Genomic DNA, 12,579 nt, shown 5'->3' on the forward strand with positions numbered 1-12,579 from the left:
CCTAGAGTGTGCAAAGCTGTCATCAAGGCAAAGGGTGGCTACATTGAAGAATCTAAAATATAAAATATATTTTGATTTGTTTAACATTTTTTGTCTACTACATGATTCCATGTGTTATTTCATATTTTTAATGTCTTCATTATTATTCTACAATGTAGAAAATAGTCAAATAAAGAAAAACCCTTGAATGAGTAAGTGTGTCCAAACTTTTGTCTGGTTCTGTATACTTAGAGAGAAGTTGGTACCACTTAGTCTTTTATTACAGAGTTCTCCATTCAGGCTATTTAAATCTCATTGACATATGACACACACAGGCCCACAGTATATCCTCAGTCATAATATACTGAATCTCTAAAAATATGGCTCTGAATATCCTTTCATCATCTTTGTGGAATGTCACAGCTACACATCATAATGATTTATTAATTCCTGGATCCTCTGTGGGTGTTGTGTTTTGAGGGTGAAATTTCAACCACAGGATTATGTCATCATGGTAACCAAATTTCAACGTAGACAACCCTTGTGTAAAATATGTTGAATTTTCTACCTTTAAAACAACGTCAGATCTTCAACGTTGATCCACAATCAGACATTTTTTTTGTTTGGGCAGCACCTCCTACTAGAGAATTGATCGATCTACAGGTACCCTTTGATCTCTTATGCAGGGTTTTAACCAAGCCCAGCCCTTATTAGCTATGATATTTGATATTTAAAAACTAAATGGAGTCACTATTGCTATCAAAGTCATTCCAAAGGGTAGGTTTAACAGAGAAAATTAAATGTAACCATAATTTGTCACTCATATCATCAGTGATGCTATTGAGGCCTATACAGTGCCTTCAAAAAGTATTAGCATCCCTAAAATAAATCATTTAAATAAAAAATAACTCGGCTACTCAGGATCACTGTCTTCTAGGTAAGCAACACCATTGTAGACTTGGCCTTGTGTTTAAGGTTATTATCCTGCTGAAAGGTGAATTAATCTCCCAGTGTCCGGTGGAATGCAGACAACCAGGTTTTCCTCTAGGATTTTGCCTGTGCTTAGCTCCATTACGTTTAGTTTTATCCTGAAAATCTCCCCAGTCCTTAATGATTACAAGCATCCCCATAACGTGATGTAGCTATCACTATGCTTGAAAATATGGAGAGTGTTACTCCGTAATGTGTTGTATTATATTTGGCGCAAACATAACACTTTGTTTTCAGGACAAAAAGTACATTTTCTTTGCCACAATTTTAGCAGTATTACTTAAGCGCCCTGTTGCAAACAGGATGCATGGTTTGGAATATTTTTTTATTCTGTACAGGCCTCCTTCTTTTCACTCTGTCAATTAGGTTGGTATTGTGGATTAACTACAATGTTGTTGATCCATCCTTAGTTTTCTCCTTTCAGAGCCATTCAACTCTAACTGTTTTAAAATCACCATTGGCTTCATGGTGAAATCCCTGAGCGGTTTCCTTCCTCTCTAGCAACTGAGTTTGGGAACATTTGAAAAACAGATTAAATGTGTTCTGGGAACGTTATTGTAACATCAGGTGAATGTTTTTTGAACACGAAAAGAAACATTAAAGGCATCCACACAATTGTACAGTTTTTATGTATTGAGACCATATCTTTTGTTTTCACCAGACTGTTCCCACAACCTAATACAAACATTCTAGAATAATCAGCACAACTGGACAGCTTTTGTGTTATGAGGACATTTGCCACAACATAACGAATGTTCTGGGAACTTTTACAGAAAAAATGTTGGTTTGTTAGGCTGGCACTCCGGAAATATATCACGGACACAATTATGGAATCAATCTTCAAGCTGCTGAAATATTCTCACAGTCAGAGGCTGCCCCCTCTCTCTCTTCTCCCTCTCTCCTTACTCTCTCCTCCCTCCCTCTCACTTCTCTTTTATATGTACTGTAATTGAGTGACAATCAAAGGGACGTCATCTTGGCCTTGCAATGTTAGCGGTCTTTACAAAATGGTTCAACAGTGAAATGGCCCTGCACAGTTTCTTTATGAGAAGGCAGGGTTTGTGCGTACATGAGAGAGTGTGTGTGCGTGCGTGCGTGCGTGCGTGCGTGTGAGCTCAACCATAGTGGTGCTAGTACTGTGTGTCACTGATAGCCTACGGCTCAGATCCCATGAATGTGTTTAAAGGGAATTTCTGATCAATATGTTCTCTCCTGGGAACCCCATACAGCCTTTTTAGTAAATGTCTCAAAATGGCGTGTGTTTTGTATTTGTTTGTTTGTGTGTGTGCGTGCGAGCGAGTGCATGTGCTCGCATGTACTGATGCCTCAACAGTTCACTACTGCCATCAAGACAAGTGATATGGATAACATCGCTAACAAGCATTTAGACTCTTGCATGTAGACTGGAGATATACAAGTATACACAGAGCAATCATTGTCAAAGACTTCTTCAGAGCAAATGTGTATTATGATCTTTGGCCTGTGAAGTGGTTTAAAGATGAGCTTATCTAATGACAGATGGGCAGTTTGTGTCTTTTTGAGAGAATAAAAGCCAGGCTCTAATGTAATCTCTGTGTGAAGCCAGAGGTGAACTAAGAATAGAGCTGAGCCAGGTATTAATAGAGCTGTTCTAGCTGGGCTTCTCAGAGCAGTTAGCCGCAAAACCAGGAGAATCCAGGAGAGACCTCTATTCTCTCTCTATTTACTCTCTGTCTCTCTTGCTCGCTTGTTTTCTCTCTCGCCATTTGTCGCTCTCTTTCTATTCTCGCTCACATTCTTTCTCACTTTTTCTCCTCTCTCTCACGCCTCTCTACCTTTCTCTTTCTTTTTTCTCTATCTCTCTCTCACCTCCTGTAAGTGCTGCTTTCTAAGATATCTGACAAAGTGGCTGCCTAGCAACATTCCTCTGGATGGAGACATGTATTTTTCTCAGAATGGAAGTTAACATGAAGGTTCATTATTACACCAACTTAATTACCAGTAAAGTACAATTATCTCATTTAGAAAATGTCCACCTGAGTTGGCAGCCTCTTGTTTTGGGTGATAATAGATATTGTGCCCTGTTGACAACAGAGCAGTGTTTATGTGTGCTAGTTGGTGATGTGTGTTTCCATTAGTTTAGACCCATGGGTCTTATGAGCAGCAGAAGATACGCAGTGTGTGTGTGTGCACACGTGCCTGTTAGTGTGTATGAGGTATAGTAGATCCCCCCCCCCCAGACCCCATAGTTCATGACCCCGCGACCTGAGGATGGACAAGGGATGGCACCTGGCCCTGGCGGTCGCTGCCGCTGTCATCAGTGGATTAGCACGCTGTTTGTGACGGTGCTGACGTGATGCCCATTGTGTGATGCCCATTGCTGTGACGGCACCCACTGTAGCCACATTGGCTGGTTCACAAAACACCTAGGATACAGCCTCATCAGGGAGGCAGGGTCAAGCTGGGGCCACACACACTGCGTGCGTGCGCCACAGCCCTGACCACCAGGCCCAGGTTTTAGATTTCCCCCTGAGCACAGTGACACTGCAGCCCTGGGGGCCATGAACTTCTCACACCAACCAACCCTACCCTGCATCCGCTTAGAGCCACATCCTTAATTGCCCTCCCGCCTCTCGAGACTGATTACAGACAGATTGAAGTGTACTGGATATATGTACAGTCAGGTCAAAAATTATTGGCACCCTTCATAAAGATGAGCAAAAACACAGTATCAAGTTAGTTATTTTGTATGCAAAACAAATTTGGAAATCATAACATTTTATACTAATACAATTGCTTAGAGAGAGATTTAGCTTAATAAGTAATATTTTTTCCCCAAAAAACATAGGGGTTAAAATTGTTGCCACCCCTGTTTTCAATACCTTTTTAAGACCTCACTTTGCAAGGATAATGGCACTGAGCCTTTTCCAAAATGTTTTATGAGTTGGAGAACACATTGGGAGGAATCTTAGACCATTCCTCCTTACACAATCTTTCCAGATCCTTGATATCCTTTGTCTGCGCTTATGGTCACTCTTCAAATGAAACTAAAAACAGCATCACCCTTTCACTATCCCTCTCCCCCGGCCCTGTAGAGAGTGACCAGTGAGTCGTACAATAACACTTAAGAAAAGCCACAAGCTACAGCAAAGCTGCCACCATTTTATGTCTAGCCCTATGGATGTGTGCCCCATGTATAGCACTCTCTATCTCTCTATAATACACACGCATACATTACACACACACACACACACATTCACGCAGACATACTCACACTAGGCCCTTTTTAGACACTGAAAAGCCAATTGTTTTCAAACACTTGTATATTGCGGTCAAATGTCAACAGCCAGGTTTTATTAAGGTAGATGTGAGTTAAACGGTAGGAAGCATGAGTTTTTAATCACCAATGTAACAACCCAGTGTAGTCAGACTCGTAACTTAGTTGTAGTCACGATCTATTACCTATAAGTACAAACAGTGTTTTTTTCTTTTTTACATATTTATTCATCTACCTCTGTACATCTTCTAAACTAATCACAATGCACTATTTCTCAATGTCATGTGGAGTATTTACTCTTTGCTACCGAGTTCGTATGCTACACTACATGACCAAAAGTATGTGGACATCTACTCTTCGAACATCTCATTCCAAAATCATGGGCATTAATATGGAGTTGATCCCTCCTTTGCTGCTACAACATCTTCCGCTCTGCTGGGAAGGCTTTCCACTAGATGTTGGAACATTGCTGAGGGGTTTTGCTTCCACTCAGCCACAAGAGAATTAGTGAGGTCGGGCACTGTTGTTGGGCAACTAGGCCTGGCTCGTCGTCAGCATTCCAATTCATCCCAAAGGTGTTTGATGGGGTTGAGGTCAGGGCTCTGTGCAGGCCAGTCAAGTTCTTCCACACTGATCTCGACAAACCATTTCTGTATGGATCTCGCTTTGTGCATTGGGGCATTGTCATGCTGAAACAGGAAAGGGCCTTCCCCAAACTGCTGCCACAAAGTTGGAAGCACAGAATCATCTAGAATGTCATTGCATGCTTTAATGTTAAGATTTCCCTTCAGTTGAACTAACCCTTATTCCTCCTCAACCAAACTCTACAATTGGCACAATGAATTTGGGCAGGTAGCATTATCCTGGCATCCCCCAAACCCACAGGAGTTTTGTAACTTTTTCCACCTTGGCTTAGTGCTAGTGCACTAGCTGATGGACATCTGGAATCTATCTATTTTGGATCTCCCTGACTCTCTCTCAGCCCGGTGATGTGCCTGCCTCCCCCTCACTTTGGTATCTTACTCAGCCTGCACTCTATTAATCTGTAAATCTGCTCTCTCTTTGATTTTAATCTGCAGTTATGTTTTGGTTGTGTTGTGTTCTAGCTGGTCTCCAATAGTTGGGCTCCAGCTTGCCGACCATAACAAGTAGGGGTAACTGCATTCGTGGAGTGTGTCTGAAAGTGGGCATGTCTGCAGAAGTGGGAGGATCAACAGCGATAGACATTACACCAGCGCTCTGTAATTGGTGAGGTGGTTTTGATTGAGCATGTTGTTTTTCGTTCCTTAACACATCTTTGGGGTCAGTTTCCTACCGTGTGACACAAGACTGGGAGAGCTAAAAGGCGTTCTATTCTTGATAACATTCAAATGGCACATTATGATTCTCTAACAGAACAAACAACAAACACCTCCCTTATAGCCTAAATATGATATCTTTATTTACCAGTTTTTCATTTACTACCAATAAATCTGAAGTATTAGGCCAAAACGCATTATGGCATCTGTTCGGCTATCATATGAAGATGGCAATAAATGTATGTTTTGTGAACAAGGCTTATTATAATTACTCGTGTATTACTGGGCAGCAAACAGCCTTCAGGGTTTTTATTTACCAATAAATGTATGTTTGATTATTATGACTCATGGCATCTATTTGACTGTCATCAAATGATGACAATAAATTGTGTTTGGCGTAATATAATTACTATTGTAGAATTGGGCAGCAAGCCAGCTTAGAATGAAAAGTATTCAAAGACGAGGGTTAACAATAAAATCTATTACTAATATGACTCCCACCAGAAAACAGACAAAGGCAAATGAACTTAACTAACATTACTTCTCTGACAAGTGTGTTAACATGCTCAACACCATTGTTATTGATGGCTGTGACCCCAAAGTTAGAATTTAACCCTAGAGAGGCCACAAGAGTCTTTAAGCTGTCAACAGGCCCCCTTGGCGTCTCTACTTTGCAGAGGAACTTCCACCAGCCTGGTCCCTGTCTTTCAGAGGTCTGCACATTCCCACACAGTTCCACTCGTGTGGAAGAAGGCGATCATCACCCCACTTCCCCAAAAGCCTTCTCCCTAAGAAAACAAAGACTGTAGGCCTATTGCTCTGACTTATTATTATGAAGTTTCTTGAAAAAAAATCAAGCTTCCTACATACATAACACGCTGTTGGACCTGTATCAGTTTGCTTACAAACACAAATGTGGCACTGATGTATCAATCCTCAGCATAGTGCATATCATGCTCCTCATCTGGAGAACCCCAAGGCCTATGGTCGATTGCTATTTGTGGATTTTAGTTCAGCATTGAACATCTTGAAGACACACGTCCTACTCAGTAAACTCAGACAGGTGTCAGTGAACCCCTATACCATCAGGTGGTATTACTCATTTACTCAACAGGACCAAGCAGGTCCGAGGGAACAAGACCTTGTCTGAGCCCAAGTTCATTAAGGTCCCCCCAAAGGCTGAGTTCTTCCATCCTATTCACACTGTATACAAATGAATGTACAAGTACACACACTGATACTGATACTGCCATTCTGGGTCTAATGTAGTGCCACCCTGACACTGCTGTATATAGGTCAGAGGTCAGGGATACAGAGGTTTGTGCAGTGGTGTGATGACCACCACCTCATCCTAAATGTCAAGCAAACAGAGGAAATGGTTTCTGACCTCAGATCTGTTGGTGACCACTCACTTGTGGTGGTCTATAATGTAGACAGTCAGGTCCACTCTTACAAATGCTCAAGGGTCCAACAACGCCTTTATTTTCTGCGTAGGTTCAGGGTTTCATACAGAAGGTTGTGCTCCTATTCTACCAGGCTGTCTTAGAACACATTCTATTCTATGGCATTTCAGCCTGGTTTGACAACTTGTCTGTTACCTTCAATTCACAAATGATTCGCCTGGTCCAGACAACCATGAAGGTGACGTGTGTGACGTAGCACCCATCACTGCAGACTGTCTTTGAACAAGCAGTCATGAGACAGGACAAGAAAATAATGATAGACCCCTCCCATGTACTCCACCTAGAGTTTCAGCTTCTCCCCTCAGGCAAACGGAACACGATTCCTGAGTGTAAACTGAACAGATACAGTGCCTTGCGAAAGTATTCGGCCCCCTTGAACTTTGCGACCTTTTGCCACATTTCAGGCTTCAAACATAAAGAGATAAAACTGTTTTTTTGTGAAGAATCAACAACAAGTGGGACACAATCATGAAGTGGAATGACATTTATTGGATATTTCAAACTTTTAACAAATCAAAAACTGAAAAATTGGGCGTGCAAAATTATTCAGCCCCCTTAAGTTAATACTTTGTAGCGCCACCTTTTGCTGCGATTACAGCTGTAAGTCGCTTGGGGTATGTCTCTATCAGTTTTGCACATCGAGAGACTGACATTTTTTCCCATTCCTCCTTGCAAAACAGCTCGAGCTCAGTGAGGTTGGATGGAGAGCATTTGTGAACAGCAGTTTTCAGTTCTTTCCACAGATTCTCGATTGGATTCAGGTCTGGACTTTGACTTGGCCATTCTAACACCTGGATATGTTTATTTTTGAACCATTCCATTAGATTTTGCTTTATGTTTTGGATCATTGTCTTGTTGGAAGACAAATCTCCGTCCCAGTCTCAGGTCTTTTGCAGACTCCAGCAGGTTTTCTTCCAGAATGGTCCTGTATTTGGCTCCATCCATCTTCCCATCAATTTTAACCATCTTCCCTGTCCCTGCTGAAGAAAAGCAGGCCCAAACCATGATGCTGCCACCACCATGTTTGACAGTGGGGATGTTGTGTTCAGGGTGATGAGCTGTGTTGCTTTTACACCAAACATAACATTTTGCATTGTTGCCAAAAAGTTCCATTTTGGTTTCATCTGACCAGAGCACCTTCTTCCACATGTTTGGTGTGTCTCCCAGGTGGCTTATGGCAAACTTTAAACGACACTTTTTATGGATATCTTTAAGAAATGGCTTTCTTCTTGCCACTCTTCCATAAAGGCCAGATTTGTGCAATATACGACTGATTGTTGTCCTATGGACAGAGTCTCCCACCTCAGCTGTAGATCTCTGCAGTTCATCCAGAGTGATCATGGGCCTCTTGGCTGCATCTCTGATCAGTCTTCTCCTTGTATGAGCTGAAAGTTTAGAGGGACGGCCAGGTCTTGGTAGATTTGCAGTGGTCTGATACTCCTTCCATTTCAATATTATCACTTGCACAGTGCTCCTTGGGATGTTTAAAGCTTGGGAAATCTTTTTGTATCCAAATCCGGCTTTAAACTTCTTCACAACAGTATCTCGGACCTGCCTGGTGTGTTCCTTGTTCTTCATGATGCTCTCTGCGCTTTTAACGGACCTCTAAGACTATCACAGTGCAGGTGCATTTATACGGAGACTTGATTACACACAGGTGGATTGTATTTATCATCATTAGTCATTTAGGTCAACATTGGATCATTCAGAGATCCTCACTGAACTTCTGGAGAGAGTTTGCTGCACTGAAAGTAAAGGGGCTGAATAATTTTGCACGCCCAATTTTTCAGTTTTTGATTTGTTAAAAAAGTTTTAAATATCCAATAAATGTCGTTCCACTTCATGATTGTGTCCCACTTGTTGTTGATTCTTCACAAAAAAATACAGTTTTATATCTTTATGTTTGAAGCCTGAAATGTGGCGAAAGGTCGCAAAGTTCAAGGGGGCCGAATACTTTCGCAAGGCACTGTATAATCCCTCATTCATCCCCCAGTCAAACTCCTACATAGCAGTATGTTGGGGGAGACCATGTGCAATGTGATATATATATATATATACCGTATATATTGTATACAGTATATATGGTACCAGTCAAAAGTTTGGACACACCTACTACTTCTACACTGTAGAATAATACTGAAGACATCAATACGATGAAATAACACATATCGAATCATGTAGTAACCAAAAAAGTGTCAAAAACAAATCAAATATATATGAGATTCTTCAAAGTAGCCACCCGTTGCCTTGATGACAGCTTTGCACAATCTTGGCATTCTCTCAACCAGCTTCATGAGGTTCAATTAACAGGTGTGCCTTGTTAATTTCTTTCCTTAATGTGTTTGAACCAATCAGTTGTGTTGTGACAAGGAAGGGTTGATATACAGAAGATAACCCTATTAGGTAAAAAAAAAACATGTCCATCAAATAAGCGAAGAGAAATGACAGTCATTACTTTAAGGTCAGTCAATACAGAACATTTCAAGAACTTTGAGTTTCTTCAAGTGCAGTGGCAAAAACCATCAAACGCTGTGATGAAACTGTCTCTCGAGAGGACCGCCACAGGAAAGGAAGACCCAGAGTTACCTCTGCTGCAGAGGATAAGTTCATTAGAGTTACCAGCCTCAGAAATTGCAGCCCCAATAAAAGCTTCAGAGTTCAAGTCACAGACATCTCAACATCAACTGTTCAGAGGAGACTGCATGAATCAGGCCTTCATGGTTGAATTGCTGCAAAGAAACCACTACTAAAGGACACCAATAATAAGAAAAGACTTACTTGGGCCAAGAAACACGAGCAATGGACCTCCAGGCCGTGTAAGGGCTATTTGACCAAGGAGAATGATGGAGTGCTGCATCAGATGAACTGGCAGCCACAATCACCCGACAACTCAATTGAGATGGTTGAGATAAGCTACTGAGATAAGCCTTACACCTGATGCAATGTTGTTAACTTGTGTCTGTGGTTTTAAATGTCTGTTTGTCCATAATGTTGTCATGTTTACATTGCCTATCCAGCTTAAGCTGGACAATCCTGAACCACAGATTTTGTGTGTAGTAATGATAGATGGACTCTCAAAATCACACTTACATTTTTTTTAGCTTGGTCTGATGGCTTCCCATGTGAACAGCATCCAAACGTATCATGTAGGACAATAATGAAAGACAGAATTTAATTATGGAAGAGGGCATTTTTAATTGGAGATATTCATCAAACAAAGTACCGCCCCAACATAATGGCTTTTAGAGTATATTTGAGGAGGTACTAGGTCTTGACTTGGAGGGGTGTCGATGTTATTATGTCAGTGTTATCATCATGATTAAACCAGTTGGAGATTACAAGTGTCTATGCCTAAAGTGAATCCTCGTCACAGACCTCTTTTTTTATACACTTGACATTTCTGACAATACAATAGCCCTGCATTAGAGCCTCCACCTTGGAGCTGCTCCTCCAGTTCTCTGAGAGGTTGTTCTCCTCCTTCTCTTCCTGAGGAAACTCCACCAGCTCACTGGACTTGATCTGGAATCTGCACAGAGGGCACACCTGCTCGGGTACATAATACCTCTGCGATGTGATGAAGGGCAGGCAGACAGTCCAGACACACAGCACACTCATCAGAGCCACTGCCTAGCACCAGCCACGTTCTCTCAACTCTGAGTCACAGCTACCACACGTGTGTGTAGTGGTCTTGCCCAGTAGGTCATGGTGGCAGCAGAACTCTCAGCCTTATCAGGATAGCCAGAACATCCGCACAGTTCCTGATGACGGTCCCCTACGCAACATACCTGCTGATGGTGGTGCATCCCTCTGTGCGTGCCAGCTCGTATTCCTCCCTCTCTTTGTCAGCTTCACCTCTTCTACACTAACGCTCTTCTCCGGCAGAGAGACCAGAGGCTGCCCACACACACGGCTGGTCTTCGTACGATGCAGCGTGATACACTTCACCAGAGCTTGTGGGTTCTGAAGGCCGGTCATGTCCCCCTGTGTGACAGGTCTCTGTATGACTCTGTTCCACCACTCTCTCCTGTCGAACGGCTTCAGACGCAGAAATGCCACCAGCATCCACAGATCCCTCTGAAATGGAAAAAACAGACACTAAGTAAGTGTTCATAGAAGGGGATGCAAATAGCCTGGCAAGCCTATATGAATATAGTATCATATGATGACAGGTTGCTGAACTAGTCTAATGGTCGGCTTTATGTAGCTAGTTGGGCCTGTGTGTAGCTATCTGTAACATTGTTATCCACCCCCCCACTGAGAAATCAGAATTTCTTTTAATACGATGAAGCAACAACTGTAGCTACAAGTGTTTACCTCTACGCAGCACAGCCTTCAATATGTGAGACTCAATGTGTGCCCACAAACTGGTATAGTCTTGGGGCTTGATAATGGAGAAATTATACAATCGGCACTTCTGGCATTGGGATAAATTCATGCAGCCAAGAAAGAGGCAGCTTTAACAACTGTGATATGCTGTCAAACACACACATAAATGACAAATAGTTTAGTAAGCTAGCTAGCTAGCTAGTTAGTTAGATGAGTTGATCATGTTGGCTAACAGTCACTCACAGCAAACATGACCCTCGTGATGATAACTACTTTAACAGACTAGGTTAGCTAACCTTAGCTTGGTAGATTATAGCCACATCAATGATAGAGAGCAATAAAAAGCTAGTATACTATGAATATCTACGAATAACTTAGGTAGCTACACCAAAGACACAGCTCAAAGTGAATGGAAAAATGTTAGCCTAACTGAAATTCCATCTCTGCTGACCAAGACCACACTCCGCAAAACACAGCAGCCACGCAAAACGGTCTTGAGCGTTTTCCATACACCCACTACTTTAGATCATTCCACTTCTGTTGACACATCCACTTCCAGACACACGCCACATATGCAGTTACCCCTGACTCGACCGTAACCGTGGTGGTTGGCTAGGCTAATAGCTAGTTGTCTAAATAGCTAACGTTAGCTGGCTGGCCAAGATAACTGTATATAGCTAACATTCTTTGAAAGCTGGTTAGATGGCATTATGTATTTCCAAAACTTTGGTTTACTTAATTGTAGCTATAAGCTAGATGTTGATAGCAACTGGCTGACTCATGCACACTGGTAGGGCATGTAACAATAAATGTATCAAGTATTTTCTCGTAAATTGGCTGAAAATGTAATTGAGTCATCGATACAAACGATTTGGTTTCATTTGAAGTTATACATTTGAAGTTATTTCTGTTGGAGTTTACATTATAGAGAATACGCTGGCTTGCCGGGTCCTCTATATTACATCACACCCTGGAAAATATTTTCCGACATGACTTTGGAATTGTATGTAATAACTTGAAAATTGAAGTGAACTTTGCATTGGGACTTTTGATGCGTATACTAATGCAAATACATATGTTACATGTGGTTACGTTTATGCTACCTACCCTTTAAGGACACTGACACACATGTATGTTACAGCCCAGTCTCCCCTCCTTAATAACTAACCCCCTTTCCTGGGGGGCTATGGTGTGCTGGGTTTGGGACTGCCCTTTCCAGGCATATGTGGGTTTGGTGATGCGGAGCGACGCAAGCCCTAATGCTTAT

General features: G+C 41.9%; 1 long non-coding RNA gene across 1 annotated transcript; it reads right to left on the reverse strand.

Annotated features, from left to right (window-relative positions):
• Positions 1-10,168: 10,168 nt before the first annotated feature.
• Positions 10,169-12,349, reverse strand: LOC112244965. The gene is made up of 3 exons (XR_002952665.2): positions 11,743-12,349; positions 11,301-11,459; positions 10,169-11,060 (listed from the first exon to the last, which is right to left on the reverse strand). It is a non-coding gene; the product is annotated as an uncharacterized LOC112244965 (long non-coding RNA).
• Between the last annotated feature and the right edge of the window lie 230 nt (positions 12,350-12,579).

Source organism: Oncorhynchus tshawytscha, linkage group LG11 (genome assembly GCF_018296145.1).
Source record: "Oncorhynchus tshawytscha isolate Ot180627B linkage group LG11, Otsh_v2.0, whole genome shotgun sequence".
Taxonomy (NCBI): domain Eukaryota; kingdom Metazoa; phylum Chordata; class Actinopteri; order Salmoniformes; family Salmonidae; genus Oncorhynchus; species Oncorhynchus tshawytscha.